Genomic DNA, 22,916 nt, shown 5'->3' with positions numbered 1-22,916 from the left:
GGGGAGCGGCGGGGGATGCGCCCACCACCTGGAACTGACAAGGGGATTAAGACCATGATGGGTGGCTGCTGGCTCTCGGACTGTCATCTGTGTATCTTTGCGGAACCAGATGCTGTCTTGGGTTGGCGGGATTAATTCCAGGCCCAACGAGTGAAGGGATCAGAGGACACAGTCATAGGACCTGAGAATTGGACGGAGCTGTGGCTGCTCCCGCCCGGTCACACAGAGGGTGGTGGCTGAGCTGGGCACCATGGGTCCTGAAGCCACCCATGTCCCCGTCGCCCCTGCGATGGTCACAATGCAGCCCCAGTCCCGCGGTCCCATGGCCCCGCCTTCCTTCTGCATCCCCGCCAGAGCAGCAGGGCCTGCAGGGAGGTGAGGAGACACCCGCTGTCCTGGCTCAGATGTCTGAGGACCGCCGTCCTGGACAGTTAAGCCTCACCTCCCGCCCCCAAATCTCCACTCCCCTTCCTCTCCACTGCGCCTCGTCAAGGCGGCCAAGGGGCCGGGGTAGAGACATCTCGGAGGCCACGAAAAGATGCCGTGTAGAGATTACTGCCACTAAGAGGCCAGATGGCTCCCCGAGGCACAGTCTAATGACTCCAATGATAAAATACAGAAATCTGGGCCATTTCATCCCCAAATCCCCTCCAGGTAGGAGGGTAAAGTCTCACAACACCACTGCGACTGGCCTTACAGATAACGGCATTTCAGAAGCCCTTTTATGGGTTTTTGTTTTTTTTTTTTCTGTTTTTTGTTTTTCACAGTTCCCACTGCAGCAGTGACGTCCTGCTGAGACCCGCGCTGGCCGTGCTACCTACATTCACCAGTTTGCACATCATACGGAATGTGTGTCGCCCTTGTTGATAAACATACACGGCACTACGTGCTGCTCAGGCATATTAAAGATGAGATTGTCTTTAGGAAGTGAGATTGTTTAATACCAATGTTCCAGTGACCACTCTGCCAGGGCCATCGATGGTACTCCTCCCCGACCCCCATGCGATTTTGAGGAATAATTTTTCTCAAACTGAGAAACGATTCCTCTGTGAAAGCACTATTTAAAACAGTTTGCAGATAAAGCTCATGTTCATACCTTGCAATAAATCCCTGGGGTTGGTTCTGACATTATTTCAGTTTACAGATTCAGAAACTGAGTCACGGGGCTTAAGGACATCATTTGCTCACCATCACATGCTTGTCAGTAACAGAGCCAGGCTCTGAGCAGGGGCAGCCTCCACACCTGTTTCCTATTAACTACGTTATATACCACCTTCCGAAGGTCAGCTGGTCTGCAGGAGCTGTGTGTGCACGTGTGTGTGCGTGTGTGTGCACTGTAGTGAAAAGAGCACAGATTTTAATGTCAACACAAGACTGGGTTTAATGCCAGCTCCTCCTCTATGTGCTTTGGACAAGTTCTAAGTGACTTAAGTTTCCTCACCTATAATACGAGAGCAGAAATGACCACCTCGCCGAGTTGAGGAATTAAATAGGAAACACGTGGGGAGGGTCTAGGTGTGCACACGACTCCCAGTCGGTGCCCAGCCCAACCCAGCACCTTCCTTCCCCTCTGGTTTACTCTGGCCGCTCTGACGGTCCACTCTCTTCAGTGTAAACCTCGAGACAAGAAGAATTAGAAGACACATTAGGGACATGATGTGCTTCCATTCAGCCTGGTTCTTTGGCTTCCAGACTCTGAGGTGTGTCACTGGTGTCAAAAACATGAAAGCCGTCCTGAGGATCTGCGATGAGAAAAGGATGGGGTAAGATACGGAAACAGAGTGACCAGGATTTACAATTTCGTTGTGTATTTTTGTTTCCTGTACTTCCAACGTCTGTAATTGCTCATCCTGGGCATCTTCCTTTCTGGGACACATGCTCCGGACCACAGCAACAACCCGGCCCATCACCCCCTGTGCCGTTGGTTCTTGTCTCCATTTGTTAAAACTTTTAAGAGGTTTTGCAGGGTGGGAAAGGCAAGGGTGCTTCTCAACTCAAGCTAATTTATGTCATTTCTAGTTAGGAAGTTGTCTAATGCAATGGATCTGCCCAAAAGTGCGACTAAGTTTATCAGGAGAGAAGCTTCCAGTTCCCCAATTAGAGATGAAGCCTGCAGCAGGCAGCCGGGTGGGGCACAGACGCCCCGGGCCCGGGGCGGAGCTCGCCCTCCAGGGCGAGGCCCAAGGATCTGGCAGGTGCTCAGCTCCCACTGCTCTCGGCCACGATGTGGGGATATTTCAGGAGAGCTTCGAGGGACTGATCTTTGTGTGCTGGGAAAGTGCAGTTACTGCCTGTTCAATCCCAAGCAGAACCTCTTCTCCGGGGAAAGTGTCATAAAGAATGTGGTGGTCGGTCTGGAAAGGACATCACATTCCCGTTTAACACCTGCTGCAGGTCTCGGGTGTCAGCACTCCCTGTGCATCTCCACCTGGAAGGCATCGCAGCCTCGACGGAGACAAAGCCCAGCCGTCCCGCGATGCCTTGGAACAGCACGCGTGCAGAATGCGTGTTCTGGCCCTGCCCCCGTACAGCGAGTATGTCACGTACCGGGGGCTAAGTACGGCCCACGTGCTCCCTGGGTGTCTTCAAGGCCATCCACCGTCTCTGGCGTTTGGTGATCCAACAGTGACCTGACACTCTGTTGTGTTTTACGATGGGCCAGTACGTTGTAACCACGGGTAGAAAAAGCCGGGAAGGCGACTCCTGGTAGGCCACCATGTACAAGTCATTTAACCTCTCTGCGCCTCAGTCTCCTCCTCTGTAAAATGGGGCCAATACAAGTCTTCCAAAAACTGGTTCATAAATGGTGATAAAATAGGTTAACTATTGCTTACTGAGCACTTACTACATACAGTATTTGGTTCAAGCACTTCATGTGTAAAATGCACCTAATATTCACAACAATACTAAGGGACAGATACTGATTTTACAGTGAGGAACCTGAGATGTGCTGGGAGCCCTCCCTGTTAATAATCATAATGTCATTGTTACTGTTAGAAGCCCCAACATCTAACGATAAAAGCAAGTAAAGCAGGAATTTCTTTCCTTTAAAACAATTATAAAAGCAAGATTTATACAGGGAAAAAAAACTGAGCAACAGTGAGATAAATCATTCTCTAGATTTACACTTGATGTCTTCCCTACGCCTCTTTTCTCCAAAATAATAGGTCGTCATGAAACCCATCTGCCACGAATGAGCATTCTGGCCTGAATAGCTCTATGAAGATGTTATTACAAACTGAAAGTATTTGCTAGTCCCGGAGAGAGCAGACAAAGTGGTCCAGGGGGAGAGTACAAACAAAGAATACCCCCCAAATTAGAAGATGAGTTTCCAGATTCAAAGGGGCCAGCACAGCGAACAAGAGAAGACTCACGCCAAGTCACATCATCGATGCAACTTAGAAACGTCAGAACGAAGAGAAGATCCTAAAACCTTCCCCCAAAGGACAGGCAAGCCAACGCTGCTTGCGAACAGTCAGGTGTCAAATAGCATCGAACCCCCTACAACACAGGAAACTGCACAACAGTGGAGGAAAGTCTTCAAAGGTTTCAGGAAAATTATCTCCCGCCTAAAACATTACACCCAGACAAATTATCAGTTATTTCTTATATTTTATGGTATTCAGAGGCTCAAAACTTTTACTTCCTGCGTATACTCTTTCTTGGGAAACTACAAGTGAATCTGCTTCACAAGAAAAAAAAAAAAGAGGAAGTAAATGAAGAAAGAGGGAGATCTGAGATACAGGAAACAGAGGATTTAGGAGACTACAGAAAATTCCCAGGAGGTAGTGAAAGAACATTCTGGAATGACAGCTGTGCGGCAGCACTGGACGGCAAGCCCATATTTGAGCAAGAAGATCAAAAGCCTCGGGAGAGAATTCTCCAGGGATTGGAGGGAGAGGGAACTGATTGATTTGCTGTGTTTGGCTTTCGGGAAAGTTGTTTTTTAGTTGTTTGACAGGTATGTTATGGCATTTGGAAAAAAATATATAGTGATAGATACACAGAAACTAAGCCAATGAAATATAAATGAGGCAATTATCAATTAGAGGAAGAATAAAAAAATTGTACAAAAAAAGAAAAAAAGGAAACAATCAAAGTACCCCACCTGCATGAGCAGCAGCAAAGGTTTACGTAGTCCTATTGATGTCAACAGTAACCACGCATTTAGCCACAGGGTGCAGTTTCACTCTATGGGGAAGACGGGAAGTGGGGGAGAGGGAGGGGGAGACTGTAACAGTGGCCTCACCTACAAATCTCAGGGTGACACTGTCTAGAGTTCACAGACCAAGGAGCTGTATTCTAAGTATGTTACTTACAACGCAGAGCAGCAGAGGAAAGAACGGAACTTGGCTCCCCTGGGGTCTCAGTTTGGGAGTTGAAGAGGGACAGTGAGGGGGACTGTTTTCAACAACAAGACTTCCAGGGTGGTTTTTTTTTTTTTTTTAATGGTGATGTAATTGACATATAATATTATGTTAGTTCCTGGGTTTTTTGAACTTTGAGGCTTCTTAGTTTCAAAATATGTAAATATGCTCATGTACTACCTTTTTTACTACCAGTGAAAAATAAATATAGATAAGACAGTGCACTTAAAAAGGGCTCATAGTGAGCAGGCAACTTCATCAGAGATGTTAGTAACTTTAAGAAGCTGCTTTTACAAACTAAATGTCCACTGAGAAATAACTGGATAAAATAAAGGTGTGGTATATATAAACAAAAGAATGCTACTCAGCTATAAAAAAGAATTAAATCATGCCATTTGCAGCAACATGGTTGGATCTGGAGATTATCATACTGAGTGAAGTAGTCAGACAGAAAGACAAATATCATATGAGATCACTTATATGTGGAATCTAAAAAAATGATACAAATGAACTTATTTACAAAATAGAAACAGACTCATAGACATAGAAAACAACCTTATGGTTACCAGAAGGGAATGGGGTGAAGGAATAAATTAGGAGTTTGGGATTAAGAGACACACACTACTATATATATAAAATAGATAAACAACAAGGTCCTACTGGGACCTATATTCAACAGCTTGTAATAGCTTATAATGAAAAAGAATCTATATATGTATAACTGAATCACTGTGTTGTACACCAGAAACTGACAACATTTAAACCCACTATACTTTAATAAAAAATAAATTAAAAAATCCGCTTTTAGAACCATATTAGGTGATCCCGATTTGATGATTAAAGATCACAGTTTTGCTCTTTAAAATAAAAATCTGAATTTAGGAAGTTTGTTCAAATGGCCCAAACTGATGGAAAAGGAGCAGAAAAATTATGGATGAGGGATAGCCAATAAGAGGAAGAGCATAAAGAGGAGAAAGTAAAAGAAGACCAAGCAGTTAGAAAAAAGAACTTGAAAAAGAAGTAAACCTTGCGGGCCGGAAACTGTGCAAAGGCTCCCATGTTCACCAGGAACTGGGAAAGGAGAGACTCCCGGACACCTGTGCTGGGCATCCACACACGGACGATGCTCAGAAAGGAAGTAGCTGGAAGGCAAAGATTTAATGCAGGCAAACAAGCATTTTTAAAATTCCTGGTAACTGATTTGAAACTAGTTAATAAAAAGGTTTACTTTTTTTTCCCTTTTGAGCCTTAGAAAGGAGACCCATGAAAGTATATACCTAAGAGAGAGGAAAAAAACTAATAGCTTTTGAGAGGGAAAAGGGACATTTCCAAAGAGGCTGAAAGCTCTTCCCTGTGTGTGTATGTGTGTGTGAGTAATGGACTCCCAGGCTGGAGAGAGGTCTTCTTTGGGGCACTGGAGGATCTGGGGAAAAGCCTACTGGGAAATGCAGGGCTCCTTTTTTTCCCTTAATTAGAAACAGGTTTTAACTCGGAATTAAATCGCTTTTCCTTCTTCTGTATTTTAATACCTATTTGTGCTACATCAGTTTCCAAATGTTCTGAGTTTCTGCGTAAAACGATATTTCAAGCCTCATTTCCGTTCATCCAATGCACGGTGAAGGGTGAAAGCTTGTCCGACGCTATGGAAATTCTACGTCACAGGTAAATGTTTCTAAAGCAAAAGTCATCATTAAAAAAAAAAAAAGTTATCATTTTGATGTCATCACTATTTACAGTCCCAGAAGCTTCTAGCCCTTTGGACTGTGTGAATGAAGAGAAGAAAAATGCATTATCTGTCCTGAAAGGCAAGCAGACACACTGACTGCTTATTCCACAACTTACACAGTGATTTAATTTTTAATCATTTCTAATTATATTCGCGAGAACTCTAGGAATATCACAGGCCTGGTCTGGGGTATTCTTTTTTCTCCCTCGAGTTCTGAGCCTGGGTCACAGTTTCTGTCCCGTGAACGGAAGACCAAGGCAAGAACAGGGTGTCTCTGCCAACCCCCTCCCTGCCGGGGGCTAATTATTGCAAAAGGTGCCATGTAAATTAATTGATTTTAATTTATCAATATATAAAAATGTATCTCCTTTAGATACACACGCACACGTACACGTACTCCGTGGAAAACATTTCTTCATTAGAAAATCCCTGGTTACAAAACAAGAGGCTTGGATTAAATTTTGTAAATTTAGCTTAGGATGTAATCCACACGGTTGAGGGATGACTGACAGGCCATGTTCTCGCAGGAAGTGGTTCTTACTAACAGAACCGACAGCCTTCGTGTGTCGGGGAGGACGCTCGGGCAATTCGGTGGGAAGAAAATTCTGTGTCTCCGTGATGGGAGACCTCTCTAATAAAATGACAGAAACGGTACCTTTATTCCACAAACACTGGCGGTGCACCATCTTTCGGGTGCTGAGGAGTCACTAGCAGCCAAAACATACAGAAAACCCCACCCTCAGGACACCTGCCCGGGGGAGGAAGACAGCCACCGAGGGAAGGAAAGCCAAGGTGAAAGTTGATGTCTTCTTACAGAAGTGTGCTGCTTGGCCCATGGTGTGAGATGTTTTTCATAAAATAGGGAAATTTATACAGATTTTTGCTGTGTAAGGTATTCCTGGATCAGAAAACTTCAAGTTGGAGATTGGTTAATTTATGTGGTTAGAATTTCACTAACATATAATGAAAATCAGTTACTCAGCAACTCAGCTCTACCATAGATTTGGTTACGGGGCCAACATGGGTAGCACTTAAGAGTTCAGATCCGAGGCCACGGAGAGCCTGCACACGAAGTGTCATCTTATGCCCTAATTCTTGCATTGTAACACGGTTCTGCTTAGGTGAAGCAAGACCTCCATTTCTGCAACATGCTCTTTATGTAATTTCAAGGCTAACGTCTGAGATCAATCAACTTATACCAGCCTTAGCAAATGTCACAACTATCAGATGAGAATTCTCTCCTTACTCCCACGTAGCACCAGCAAGAAGGCCGGTACACCCACAGTCGTGACAATTATTCAGATTTTTAAAAGGGGATAGAGAGGTGGGAAGGGACAGGCAAAGAATCACCCAGTTAATCCAGCTGGCTATGGACAGAATTGCTCCTCCATTTCCCCACGGGAGGCAAAAACAACAGCAAGGAGGAGGCAATGAAAGGCTGTCCGGGAGTCGCCGTCAACCTGGGAGAGCCCGGCACGGTGACTTTGGGGATCCACGTCATTCTCAGTTCCTCATTAACTGGGGGCTGAGACAGCTAGTGGAATATGGTTATGCTATTTTTTGTTTTATTTTTAATCAAGACAGAGGACAGAGGGAATTCCTTACGGCACAGCACTGAAATAAAAGACCAGTTGGCGAGGCAGTGGCCCTCAGATGTCAGTTTGCATTAAAATCTCCAGGAAGGTTTGTCAAAACACAGATTGCTGGCCTCCGGCATTTCTGAAGCAGTAGGTCTGGGATGGGATCTGAGATCTTGTATTTCTAACAAGTTCCAAAGGATTCTGATGTTGAGATTGTGGTGTGGCTATCAAGAGAGATCATGCTTTGACCACCATTTGGGTGACATACACCAAAAAGATGCAGAAAAAGGAGGAGGATATGGTTAGCAGAATTCTCAAATGGCCCTCTTTATCTTGTGCCCCATCCCTTGAGTACAGGTGGAACCTATAAATATGATGGGATATCACTGCCATGGTTAAGTTAATAATAAGTTGACTTTAAGTAATCAAAATAGATTATCCTGGGTGGGTCATACCTAATCAGGTGAGTCTTTAGAGGAAAGTGAAGAGTCAGAGAAACAAGCTTCAGCTGGCCTGGAAGAAAGCAATATCCTACTGTGAACTGCCTGGGGGGGCCACATGTCATTGATATTTAATTGGACACGTATTTATGAACTGACTAGCATTTGTAAGACTAGTGGGCCCTGCTGCGGATTTAAAAAAAAAAATCACAGTTCTGTTCTTCAAAGGGTTGACTGTCAAATAAGAGGGAAAACAGAGGAACACAAACAATTTTTCTTCAAGGCAGAAAAATTATAATAAAAGTCCTAAGAGAGAAATAAACAACGTGTTACAGAGCTGAAAGGTAGAACAGGTCACATCTGGCTGGGAACAGAAATACTTAATAGACAAAGAGGCACAGGAGAAAGTTCTGAAAAATAAGTAAGCTTACCATCGATGGAGAGATTGGAAAAAGAAAAGCAAAGGGGCTGCATAAAGTGTGAGGAGATATTCGAGGAAGAGAAATCAAATGAGCAAAGGCCTGGAGGGGAAACAAACGCGGGGCCTGCGTGCAGAATGCCCGCAGTCTGGTGTGGCCGGAGTGTGCGTACTAGCAGGGCAGCAGGGGAGGTGAGGCCAGAAAAGGAAGCTGGAAAGGCTTCTGAACGTCAAAGGAGGACCAATGCCTGGGAGAAGCAGGTGGGACTCAGTGATAGGATGGTTTACAGAAGTCAGGGGGACCAAACTGGCTGGCTGGACATGACGTTGCTGATTTAACAACCTCAAATTCCTTCTTTTCTGCTCACAGGTCCAGGGCTGTTTCAGAAACTTATATTACCTTGCCTTTAAATATAAATGTGTGTTTGGGGATACTAAGAATCAGAGTGACACAAGGCTCTGGACTCCTTTATACTCAGAAAGATAATCTTAGTGACAAATTGGAAGCCCCTCCTATGTTTATTTCTCTGGCTGTGTACATGTACGGAAAACAGCTTTTTCTGACCTATCTCTGACTCTTAACTCCAGTTTGGTTTTAAATCCCAGCAGCTTAACCTTTATTGCCGTGTGGTGGTCTTCATTTGGAGGAATTCTATCTCCTTGGCTTTTCCTTTCTAAGGACAGAAGATTCTCTTTCTGCTTTTCTGATATTGGTCATTAGAAATGGGGCTCTCTCTCTGAGTCAGCAGAATTCCTAGCTTTCTGATACTGGTCACCTATTTCCCTGTCCCCACTCCTAGGAGGGATCACGTGGAAGAAAAGAGATAACACCGTGTCTGTATGTTGAGTCGCGTGTCTTTCCTGAAACGTGCAGAGATTTTCCTTGCCTTATTGGCAATTTCAAAAACATTTTTTGAAATGCCCTGTTTGGATTAAAAACATTACAAATATCATGATATTTCCTTTAAGTAAGAATCACTTCCAGACTCTTTCTAAATTACACATAACTTATCTGAAATAAAGTGCTTAGTATTTTAATAATAGTGTTAGTTGACCTCACTCAGCAGTATATACAACATGGTTCCGTTATAAAGTTTTTTATTTTAACTTTTTTTTTATTGAGTTATAGTCATTTTACAATGTTGTTTCAGGGTCCTGTTATAAAGTTTAATGTGAAAAAAATTGACTTCCACTTTAGCATTTGATGGGGTACTCTGGAGTACACGAATGCTCTCACAGAGAAAAAAACAGAAAAATAGGAAATTGGATGCACAAAATATACATCTGTTTAAATGCAGCAAATAGAATTTACCAAAGCTGGCAAAAGAATAAATACAAAAATTGAGTAGTCTCACACACACACACGTTGAATAATTAAATATATTGAAAACCCTCCCATGAAGAAAACTCCAAGCCCAGACAGCTTCCTTGGGGCAGTCTTCTGAAAATTATAAGAAAGAAATATCACTAATAAGCAAATTCTCCTGGAGAAGAGAAAAATATCAAATCACAACTCTTTTATGAGAGCAGAATAATCTTGACGTCAGAATCTGAAAAGGGCATTACAAGAAAATCACAAGCCAATCTGTCTCTTGAACACAGATGCGAGAGTCCTAATAACCATGTAACAGCAAGTCAAACCCAGCTGTGTAAGCAAACACTGACGGCTGGTGACTAAGTGGCGTTTACGACAGGGATGCAAGGGCAGCGCAGCAGTGCGGAGCAGAAACGGCGGTATCGCACATCACGGTCTCATTCTCAGTCTCGGGGAGAGAGCTTTCAATAATTCACCAGTAAGTCTTACGCTTGCTGTCTAAGTTTTGTTTTTGTAAATAATCGTCAGATGAATAAAATTCTCCTTTATTCCTTGTTGCTAAGAGTTTTTATCATGAATGAATGTTGAGTTTTATCTGTGGGGGAAGCAGCCATTGCAGGACCTGCTGCCCCTCTCCTGGGCTGCCCAACGGTGCTCTGAGCCTGGAACATTCCCGAATCTGGAAGCTGGGTTCCAAGCTGTCACTTTCTTCTTCCTTATTAGAAAAACCCTTTCTCCTGTTCTGAGTACACAGTGAACTTCCTTTTATTTCTTAGCCGTATGTGTGATGTGGCACCCGGACAACCCCCAAGTCTGTCCGCCCTGCCCCTTGGGAGGGGAATGAGGTCTTCACTGGGTCACGAGAGGGGCGCCTGCCATCCATAGCCCTCACTGGCCATCAGGAGGGACGTGCTGGCCATGGGAGACCAGAACACTCTGCAGATACTGATTTTTCTGCATGTATTCTCCTTTATCTGAGGGGAACATTGTTCCACCCAGTGCCTTATGTGTTGAGTCCCAACTCCCGGCCTGTAGAATGTGCGGTGGGCTGCTACTTCTGAGGGTTGGCATGGTTACGCTCGTTGCTGCCCTCCCCTGGGTGGGACTCCTCTCGGGACTGGTACCTGGATCTTTCTGCTCAACGTGACCAGGTGCCTTGTGTTGCATCTACTGAAGTGACTATTTCATTCTTTTTCTCCTTTTTTCTCTGTTTTTGAGGTAAATGACACAATCTGATCCTAGTTAGTGCAGTAAGGCAAGAAAAATTTTTATGAAAAGAAGTAGCAGGCTTCAGGCACGGCTTGATTTGGCGGCTCAAGAATGTTACCAAGGACCACGTTTCTCTCAGTCTCTCCACTCCGCCTTCTGCAGTGTCAGCTCACCCAAGGGTGGCTATCATTGTAGTCAAAATATAGCCGCCAATAGCTTCAGTGGCTACGTCCTTTCTCAGCCAGAGACAGAGAGAGAGAAGGAGACTGAAATGGAGATTGTTCAAACACTCCAAGTAAGAGACCTGAGATTTACCTGATTGGGCTGATTTGAGACACATATTCACCTCTTAACAAAGCCAGGAGGGTACACTGCATGTGTTAATTTATCTTGATCGTGTACTCCATCCCTTGAATCCAAGGGTGTATTCAATGTCTATGGTCCATGTGGATCCCCAAAGAGAAAAAACAGTTCTTGGGAAGAAGGTAGTGCAGAGGTGCTAAACGTCCTCTGTTCAGAGCCCTGCCTGCCTCAGTAATTCCTTCATGGTGCGTCTAGGTCAAAATAAATAATCAACGGATCCTTTTTTTTATTCCTTTTAGTATTAAGTAGTCAGGTCCAAAGAACTTAACAATAGTAGTTTGTGCAGTACTCAATAAATGTCACAGCATTTCTCTTGAAAATGGAAAAGATCTCACAGTGCTTCGGTGAGCGCATGTCAGCATGGTTTGGGAATGATGGCCATGACAGCTGACGGAGAGGCAGCCACACACAGCCACTGACTTCCCAAGTCAACACCATGGAAAAAACCCACAGTTATTTTGGAACAAAGGATAGAAACTTTCATGAAGGAGAGACTAAGGAAGCATGTTTGTAGACGCTATTTATCAAAGTCACATTTTGAACATCCACTTAACAAGGCCACAGACTATTGAGGGATGGAATTTCAGGGAAGGGGCAGAAAAAAAGATGGTAAAAATCAATCCATCCTACTCCCCACTGAGCCAAGAGCTTTGGGAGAGAATGAGAATTCCTGTGCTTGCATGGGAAACCCCACATCCTGGTGGAGGATCCCTGGTTCTCTTCTGCACTGGCTCCTATGCAGATCTGAGCTCTGACCAAAATAAACTACCTGGCAGATCTGTGATCAAATCAAAGAACTTGATTGATAGCAAGTAAGGATTTTCAGATGGTAAAAAAATAGACAAAAATAAGAGAATGTTTAATAGCTCTCACTTTTAAAGGCTATGGTTTTTAATACTGAAATAAAAATTTTACCTATAGATAACCAGGGTTATTTCAGTGGATTTTTCTGTCACTTGCTAACACAATATCCAAGGTCTTTAAAAATCTGCTTGAAGGGTTTCTGGGAGTTCACCAGGGCTGTCTCACATGAGCTCTTTAACAAATCTGGTCAATTTTCACCATGAAGTTAGAGTCAACAAAAATAACTCATCATCCTGTATGATTTTAGCCCCTTTTTCCCTTACCTGCCTCTTGACTGGTCATCACCACATCCCCCTGGGCACAGCCAGGCATCCCAGGCATACAGGGACCACCACATTTTATGTGCATGACGGAGCACTGTTGTCTTTTCCTTCAGATGCCCTCTTGTCTATGGTCTACAGCTGCACAATTTTCCATGAGAAGAGGGGGAGATTGCAGAACAATTCCCCTCCCCAGCACCTTACCACCATATCAACGGCTCCAGTGTAATAACAGGCAATTACAACTGACAGAGCTAGAGCTGCGAGACACTGACTCTATTTAAGTAGGAGCTCTTAGGGAAACCTCAGGATAACAGAGGAAGTGGGAGGGTACAGCTCAGTGGTGGAGTGTGTGCCTAGCATACACAAGGTCCTGGATTCAACCCCCAGTACCTCCATTAAAAAAAAAAAAATCCTAATTACCCATCCCCCAAAAAATAAAGAAACTTTTTTTTTTACTTTCAAGTAAAATAAAGATAACAGAGGAGGAAAAAAAAAATCACACCAAAACCAAAACCAAATGCTGCACACAAAAACAAAAAATCCTAGGGGAAACAGAAGCCTCGGGCCCAGAACAATCTAGCTCCTGGCCAGACTGACACCTCACACTAAAAGCCTGATTACCTCAGGTCCTCTTACCAGGTGGATCATATCTGGCTTGCAGCAAAAATTAACAAGGTACCTTAAAAGGCAAGACGATGTTAGGACACCCATCTTGTGAATGACACACACAGAAACATCTGTCCTTGTCCAGGTCCTCTTCCCAACGGCCTGCTGACACTGTGTGCTCTGAAGTGGGTGAAGGCAGAAACGAGGTGGAACCTTGGGCTTCACAAATTTGGAACCAAACGCAACTCCAGCTCTGGCTCCGTAGACGTATCACCTGGGTCTGAACCCTGGCCTGGCCCCTCACCAGCCATCTGCCTTGCCAGCATTTCTACACCTTCTATTCCCAGTCTGCAAAACAGGGCTTACTGCGACATCCACTGCACAGGGTTGTTACGACAGGTAAATGGAATCAGACAAACCGGGCACTTATAAGTGCATCAAGCACATAATAAGCACTCAAATATTAGCTGGGATTACCCACAAAGGCTAAAAGTCACCCATGTCCCTTGTTCCCTTACAATTAATAGTCTTTTATTTTATTTCGATGCACAGTATAGGTAAGTAACAAAGAGCCATGGGGTACTAATTTTCTGGCTGTAAAGAAGAAATATTATTTGTTCCTTTCTAAATTCAACAATTTTGGGAGCACCTTACTACATACAGCGCCTACTGCCTCCGTGCTAACGGGTTCTGATGCCTTCATTTCCTGGTGTTAAACTAAGAATCACTGTCAGCCGTAGAGATGGACTTAAATGATCAACAATTCTCCATTAGAAGAAAAACTCAATTCTTAGAACAGCATGACTTAGAAATGATGGCTTTTCAGAGCAAATGTGGCCTGATCCTGAGGAGAGAATTTCTAGTAGTGAAACACCCTACTTGACTACTGGTAATAGAAACTGATGATCTAATTATATTGTATTAGAATTTTTGTTTGTAAATACTGGCTGCGGTTTTGTGTGAGTTGACATTTGAATGGGTCAGGTGGCTGTGGGTTTGGGGCAGGGCACATTATCTCCTGTATATCTTCCTTTCCACTAAAATCTCACAGCATTAACATTTAACATGTCCTATCTGCCTTAAAAGACTCACCGGTTCCCATTTTGGTGCCAGACTTTAATTCTTGATGACAATTTTCTTGCTATGATGCTGTATCCAGTTCTCAATGACTGTTCACAGAAGTGTGGTTCCAGTCATTTTCAATGTCAATAAATACTTACACTCTTGACCCAGTAATTCCTGTACATACACTCTCTCAAATGCACAAAGACTCACACACACACACGTTTGTTGTAACATTTTTGTAATAACAAAAAGCTAGAAGTAATCTAAATACCTATTAGTAGGAGAAAAGCCTAAATACAATTACAAAATTTCCCTATGTTGGAATATTATGCAACCATATAAAATGATACATATATTATCTCTATTTAAAAGAAGATATATTTATTTATATACTCTATTTAAAAGATATCTTTAAAAGTAGATATTTATGTACTGATATGCAAATATGTAAATATGCTGAAACTATATTGATGAAAACATCAAGTTGCAGAAGAGCATGGTCTCAAATTCCGTGAAAATAATAAACAAAAACCACACTGACATACACACAGAGAATTTATAGACAGGTGCAAAACACAACTGTGTTAACATGCTTAATTCTGGGGAGCACAGAAGGGTGAGGGGAGGAGTAAAGGGAGATTTACTTTCCACTCGTTAGTCTTTTGAGTTTGAATAACTTAACATTTATTTTATTAAAATAAACAAGTGAACAGAAATAATTTCACAACTGTATTTTAGATATACAAATATGTCACAAAATGATATGTAAGTTACAATCAGATTTCATTTAAAAAAAAAAAACTGTATATATTTCACATATATTGATAAATGCAGGCATGGACTGTGCCTGCAACCACAGAGCAACAAAGTACTTTGGAATTTAAATGTTACCCGAAAAAGTATTTATTTGATGAATGCCTCTTAAAGTTCAACCCGTACCCATGCTTGCTCATACAAAATATCCAGTAAAACACTCCAGTCATTTATTGGGGCAGGAGTATAATTTCCTGAGGTGCTATTACATTTATTAGTTCACATAATGCCTTTCCCAACAACTGCGGGATATGGTAACAGAAATAAACCAATGACAATGGTAAAATGGTAAAAATGTTATGTAATCAGTAACAGTTGCTTTATTGCAAAAGGAATTTTTTTAATCTTTTAAAAAGTTATTGAAGTATATAAAACACACACATATTATAGTGAAAATCATAAACTCAGTGAACTATCACAAAAAGAACACCTTTATAACCACCACCTGGGTCAAGAAACAGAACATTACCACCACCCTAACATCCCCCTCGTGGACCCTCCCCATTTCTAAATCCTCCCTCCTCCCAAAAGATAATCAACACTTCGATTTTTCATTACCATAGATTAGCTGTATCTATCTTTTAACTTTATATACATGGAATAATATGGGTAGTGCATTTGCATTGCTGGAATGGACATGTGACAATGTTACTTACACACATGCCACCAGGAACCCTCTTGGATGTGTGTTTCGGTGCACGTGCCCACAGGTCTGTGTTTCCACCAAGGAGTGGAGGTTCTGGGTCAGGAGGTATGAGTCCACTCAGTTTCAGTAGATAACACAAAGCAGTTTTCTAATTTACCAGTACCATTTTACACTCCTACTGGCAGCACAGGACTACATGCCGCTCCACATTGGCTTTTCTATCTTAGCCATTCTGGTGGATCGGAAGTAATACGTCTTCCTGGTTTTAATTTCCATTCCCCTGAAGAGTAAGGGTGTCACCTCTTCCCACCTTTATTGGCCACTGGGATATCCTCTTTTCTGAAGTTCCAAGCTCCTGCTCCCTTCTCGTTTGGTTATCTATGCTTTTCTTATTGACCTACAAGAGTTCTTCACATATTCTGGATATGAGTTCCTTGTTGGTTACACAGCTTGCAAATATTCCCTTTTCCTTCATGGCTTTCATTTTTACTTTCTAATGACATCTTTGGACGGTAGAAGTTCTTAACTTTAATGTCATCTATCTCATGGCATGTGGCAATCGCTGTTTTTAGATAGTGCTGTGTTCTGTTTAAGGAAGCTTTGTGTCTCCTAATGCCCTGAAGATGATCCTCTTTCATTTTCTGCAAGATTTAATGTGTAACACTCCGTATTTATATCTACAATCCACTTGTAATGGATTTTTGTGTGTGATATGAAGCCAGGGTTTGGTTTCATCTTTTACCACGAGTAGCCAGTTGACAAAACATTTAGCAAAAAGATGCCTCCTTTCATAAAACAAGAGTCCATACATGTACATGAATCATACATCATATGTGTACGAATCAGTTTTGAAACATCTTCTCTGGTCTATTGGTCTTTTTCTCAGTCCTTTTGCCAATTCACACTCTTACTTTGTTTTGCAATAAATCATGGTTCCTCCATCTTTCTTTTTCTTTCTTCAGATTCTTTGCTGTCTTGGCCCTCTCTGCATTTCCATATAAACTTTAGAATCAGCTTGTCTGTTTTCATAAAAGCCTGCTGGAATTTTTATTGGGTTTGTTTGAAGATATTCATTACGTTCAGCTTGCTGCATTTAGGGAGAACATCTTTACAATGCTGAGTTTTCCAAGGCGTACACATTTATTAACGTCTCCCAGGCTTTTAATAATGTTTTAAAGTTTTCTATGTGAAGGTGTACATCTTCTATTAAGCTTATTCCTAGGCAGTTGATGCTTTCAAAACTATTCTATGTGGTATCTTTAATTTTTTTTCTTCTTTCAAGGTCCTACTTCTGTTGGTGTGGTGAAATACAACTGAGTTTTGTATACTGGTGGTGTACTCAGCTTTCCTACTAATACTGAAATTCTAAAAATTTATCTGAAGAGCCTTTGGATCTTCTTTGAGCCGATCACTTCCCCTGTGAACAACATATTCTGCTTTTACTTTCCCATCCTACGTGCTTCATGTCTTTTTCTTACCTTTCTGTACTGGCAAGGACCCATCACGATACTGATTAAACATGCTGATTCTGGGCAAGGTTATCTCACCCAGATCTTAGTGAGAAGGTTTTCATCACTCCATCAATATAAACACAATGTTTGATATAAGTTTTTTATAGGTGCTCTTTGTCAGGTTAAGTACATTTCCTTCTATTTCTAGTTTCCTAAAAGGTTTTTTTTTAAATCACAAATGAATGTTGAATTTTATCCAATGCTTTTTTTCTGCATCTACTGAGTATCTCATCATTTTTATTCTTCAACCTGTTAATATGATGAATTAATTAACTGATATTATAATGTTGAATAAGACATGCACTCCCCAGATTCTTTCAACAGCCATACGTCCTAGCACCTTTTGGACAAAGGCACCTGGTGGTTCCTTTTACAGAATCACCCGGGCCTTCTCCATTTCTCAGCCTCCTTCTCCATGTCTCTCTGTTTCTCTCCTTTATCACTGTCCCCCCACAACACAGGGCCTGACACCCATGGGGTCACAGTAGATGCTAGCACATAACAGACATGAAACATCTGCTTGTAGATTAGACAGTCTGTATGTATCACACCTCACGGACTCTGTTAGACCTTTTCCTTTTTAGTCCCATCACTGTTTACATATTAGGAAAGCACCCAGCACAATGAAGCATCTGTTTAGAACGCCCTTTAACAAGCACATTTAAAAATTGGTAGATAATGTAGGTACTATGTTTCTATGAGGATATTCTGATTAGGATTTCTGGAGATTCTCTGTTAATTTAGATTGAGGAACAGGCTTTGGCATCTGAGAGACCTTGGTTCTGAGCCCTGCTCTAAGGCAGGACCATGGCTGGCACACACGAGGAACACCGAGGAGGCGGGGCGGGTAGGAAGGATGACGATGGGAACTGCAGGGGACAAGGCTGGAGACGTGGGTGTGCGCAGGTCGTGCAGACCTTGAAGACCACTGTAAGCACTTTGGATTTGGCTTACTGAGAGGTGAAGCCACTGGAGGGTTTGAGCAAAGACTGTGTCCTGACTTGATCTGTGACATAATCTGATTCGTTTTAACGGGGCAACGCTGGCTGCTCTGTTAAAACAGGCTGAAGGACAATAGCAGAAACAGAGGACCCGTGAGGGACACTTGTGACACAAGAGTCCAGGCGGGTGACAATGGTGGCTGGGCCCTGGCGGCAGCAGGGGGACTGAGGACAACTGGTCCAATTTTGAGGGGATTCGGAAAGTAGAACATATGATTTTTCCGAAAAATTGAACAAGGGGTTTAAGAAAACAGGGAGTCAAGATTAACTCCTGTCTGAGCCTTCAGAAGGACGGGATTATTACTGTGTGAAGTAAGAGATGGACACTGAGAAGGAGCAGGCTGGGGTGGGGGTGGGGGTCCCAGAAGCTCAGTCTGGGGCAATTTAAGTGGGCCATCCTACTGGCTGTCCGAACGCAGAGGCCAAATCAGGCCGGAGCTCACAGACTAGGTCCAGGCTGGAGACACTGTCTGGGAACCACTGGCCAAGAGACGAGAACTAAAGCCAAGGGCACGGATGAAGTTGCTAGAGGAAAGGATGCAGACAGAGAAGGAAAGGCATCTGTGGACGGACCCCCAGCACTTGACAATATTTAGAGACTGGGGAGAGGAGTATGAATGGGTCAGAGAGACTGGAAAGGAGCCGCTTGAAAATCGTTAGGGAAACCAGGCAAGCGTGGCGTCCCAAGGCCAAGTGCAGGAGGTCTTTGGAGGACAGAGGGTCCCCGCGAGGATTTGCTCTTGCGGGTGCAAGGACTAACTGCTGGCTCTCACAATGCCGCGGCGGGTGTACTCCTGAAGGGGGATACCGAGGCAGAGGAGGGGAGGGAATCCCAGTCCCTGGGTGAAGGAGGGGCTGCGGGACTCAGAGCATATGCAGAGGGGTCACTGGTCTCACCACCAGTTAAGGAGAAATGCTTTTTTTCCTGCATCTACTGAGTATCCTGTAACTCAGTAGATGTTTAAGGTTTTCTATATACAAAAATCAGAAAAGTTAAGGAGAAAATCGGAAGAAAATAAAAAATGCAAAAGTCGTTAAGCCATCTGAGCAATGAGGAAGAACATCGTAATACACCTGTGAAAGTCTGGAATGAGGCTGCAAGTCTCCTTCCCCGGCGGGGTTACTTTGATCTTCAGAGACACTCCATTAATAATGTCATGCTTTTCACCTGGGAGTGGGGTCGGGCACTCCTGTTGGATAGTGTTCAATTTCTTCCTATTATTCAATATGCAATTAAACTTGCTTACCAGTCCCTTAGCAGACTGTACACACACACACACACACACATCCAAGAGTATTTCTGAACAGCAACTTTAGCTTTCAAGGAGAGTATATTTCCTAATTTTCACTGTTTCCTAAAACCAAATGTGATAGGATATTCTTTTGCAGGCTTAGTTCATGACCAAGCTGGAAAGAGAGATCTGAGGCAAAGCCCACGGCCGTTAATGTTCCAGACACACAATATACAGTGAAAGACTAAAACGACCCCAGGTGTAGAATTTCTACCTCTGTACTGACATGAGCATTGAGACTAGAATGTTTCACAAATCTGAATTCTAATACTTTGACCTGATCCATACACTACATACAAAGCAGTAAAACGTTGACTTTGAAATATTAATGTTTTTATTACAATACTGAGTTTGAGATTTTTTTAATCGTAAAAAAAATCATGAATTATTAAGAATTACTGTACAAGAGATGTTGTTTCATTAAAAAAAAAGCCACCCTAGAGTTCATATCCTGAGCGAGCGTAAAATAAAGCCGGCTGAAGGTTCTGTGCATACTTGGTTGCTTCCTTTATGAGAGATCATGACAGTTGTGCTCCTACCCCGCCCCCACCCTGTGAAAGGGGAGGGGGGTCGTTGTGGGGAGGGAGCCGCTGGCTGGGGCAGAGAAACAGGAACCAACCCTGGGCCAAGAGGAAAGGTGCTTAGTCATTAAAGGACATCCCCTACCTAGTCACCGCAATACCTAGGCTTGCTAAACTCTGTCAAATACCTCTCCAGGTTTCACGACAAAGCCAAGTCACTTAATCGTAAATAACTTCTACGTTTGTTTCCTTAGGATCAGCCTAGTACTCATCTGGGCTTCCCACACTGCGGCCTCCACCCACACCCCCACTGGGTGAACCATCTTGGTAAAACCACCTCTCTGAGCTCCAGTTTCCAAAGAATGCTCCTGACATCATAATGTTATTATGAGGATCAAGGGAGATTTCAAGCGATAAAGAGCCCAAAGCTCTTGGAACTATTATTGTGGTTTAATAAAAATACGTTGGCTTACTAATTCTAATGCACTTTGAAGAGCTGGGAAAGGAGGCAGAAGTCCCCGCATATAGAATATGGTCTTGAACTTCAGTGTCACTCATGATATTCTTGCATGAAATTAGAAGAACCCAGCACAGGTACATGAAGCCAAGGGTCCCTTTCCCCAGGTCAGCACATCCCTTGAAGTTCTTCAGGGCCCTGTGCACACAGATGAGCTGCACACACTCACCTAAGGTAAAGTCATCGTCTCTTTGTTTTCTATTCTTTTTTTTTTTGACATATTTTTATTGAAGTACAGTCAGCTGACAGTGTTGTGTCAATTTCTGGTGTGCAGCACAATACGTCAGTCATATAGGAACATACATATATTCACTTTCATATTCTTTCTCACTGTAAGTTACTATCAGATATTGATGATAGTTTCCTGTGCTAAACAAACACAGGCATTAACACGGATGGGAAGACTATAAATGTTTTAGGACAAAAACTGCACATATGTTCAATCATTTTGTTTGAAAACACTGGTGAAATAATATTTAGCAAAATGAAAAACAAAAGTAAGGTAAACCAAGAGAACAGGTGTTAGGGATTCAATTAATGGGAGCCATCACAGATTTTACTACAGCATTCATAACAGACTATAGATTTTTAGGAGACTTCCACAACCTACTTTCTGCCCTGAGACCTGCTTTGAACCCAAGGAGAATTTCTGAGGAGTCTGAATCAAAGAATCATGAGCTGAACACATCCTACCTGCCCACCTCCACCGACATCTTCCTGGACATAGCAGCGTGCACCTTCCTGAGGACGGGATGCCAGGGCACTGGAATTCTGCAGTTTAAAAGAGGGAATCCTCTGGTAACGGGGGAGGCAGCAAGAGGAGGTGGAGGTGGATGAGGAGGAGGCGGGACTCGGCGGGAGGATGGGCTTACTCTCAATTTTGCGCAAATTGAAAAGTGCACCAGACCAGGAGGTGAGACTCCTTCTCCTGGGCTTGGATAATGCTGGCAAGACCACTCTTCTGAAGTAGCTTGCATCTGAAGACATCAGCCACATCACACCTACACAGGGCTTTAACATCAGAAGTGTACAATCACAAGGTGTTAAACTGAATGTATGGGACATTGGTGGACAGAGGAAAATCAGACCATACTGGAGGAATTATTTTGAAAACAGATATTCAGATATATATGTAATTGACAGTGCAGACAGAAGAAGATTTGAAGAGACGGGTCAGGAACTAGCTGAATTACTGGAGGAAGAAAAGCTAAGTTGTGTGCCAGTGCTCATCTTTGCTAGTTAGCAGGATCTGCTCATGGCGGCCCCTGCCTCTGAAATTGCAGAAGGACTGAATCTGCACACTATCCGCGACCGAGTCTGGCAGATCCAGTCTTGCTCAGCTCTCACGGAGAGGGCGTTCAGGACAGCATGAACTGGGTCTGCAAACATGTCAATGCAAAGAAGAAATCAAATCTAGACGAATGGAGATGCAGGAGTTGCGGGAGCTGAATTCTGTCCTGAAGAACACTAATTTGCTGCTTTCTGACCAAATGTTTTTCCATCTGTGTACAGCTACAGCTGTGTGAAGAGAGGGAACAACACAGTTTAAAAAGAATCCCCATTCCAGCAGTAGATTTAACTGATCTCTGAGGTTCAGTATCATTTTTCAAATAAAGGAATTATATTATTTCCTCTGCATAAAAAAAAAGAGGGAATCCCGAATCTGTATCTCCAACTGTTCTTACCCTACTCTATTTTCCCATAGCATTTCATCCTCTTCTAACATGTTATATAACATGTTATATAATTCACTTATTTATTGTATCCATTGTTTATTATTTGCCCCATTCCACTAGAATGGAAGTTCTGCTCGGTGAGCATTTTTGCCTGTCTGGTTCTTTGATGTATCTCAAGAACTCAGAACAGAGCCTGGCACACAGAAACAGATCAATAAATATTTGTCAAATGAATGAAAAAAATGAATTCTTCTTAAGTGCCCCTCTTTAAAAAGATTAGGCACTCTCGCTTGGTTCCAGGGCAGGTTTATAAGGTTAAATGGCCTGTTTTGACATCTTTGGCTTAGTATTTGATCTGTTTTATCTTACTTGGCACACAGTTCTGCCCAGTTTTCTAAAAACAATCCAGCAATATTTTGTACAATGACCTTACCACACTGACCTTTCTCCATACTGAAAGAATAATCATTCTTACGCCTGAAACTAATGGTTGGCTCCACCCAGAAACCCCTTAAGCAATCCTTCCGTTTCACTGTCATTTCTTTTGTTCTAAGATCCTTGCTAATGACTCGGATGACTTTTAGGAGGTATACTTTGTCTGCTGACATTTCTTTGTGGAAAATTATTAGTATCTGTATTTATATTCTTTCTAAAATTTATATTCTAAATTTTTTTTTTCTCGGACAGTGTGACTAGACCCTCATCTTTTTATCATTATTCTTA

The 22,916-nt window shown here is 42.8% G+C and overlaps 2 long non-coding RNA genes and 1 pseudogene across 3 annotated transcripts in view; 1 reads left to right on the top strand and 2 right to left on the bottom strand.

Annotated features, from left to right (window-relative positions):
* Positions 1–22,916, bottom strand: part of LOC123617984 (uncharacterized) — a 103,693-nt gene that overhangs the window by 64,899 nt on the left and 15,878 nt on the right. The gene's annotated exons all lie outside the window — the stretch shown is intronic.
* The window catches only part of LOC123617933 (uncharacterized), a 66,758-nt gene that overhangs the window by 29,113 nt on the left and 14,729 nt on the right, over positions 1–22,916 (bottom strand). The window lies entirely within an intron of this gene.
* On the top strand, positions 21,370–22,678 carry LOC105071754 (ADP-ribosylation factor-like protein 3 pseudogene; annotated as a pseudogene).

This window comes from Camelus bactrianus, chromosome 35, assembly GCF_048773025.1.
Source record: "Camelus bactrianus isolate YW-2024 breed Bactrian camel chromosome 35, ASM4877302v1, whole genome shotgun sequence".
NCBI classification, from domain to species: Eukaryota; Metazoa; Chordata; class Mammalia; order Artiodactyla; family Camelidae; genus Camelus; species Camelus bactrianus.
The sequence above is the reverse complement of the archived record's forward strand: the minus strand, read 5'-3'. Positions and strand labels throughout refer to the sequence as shown.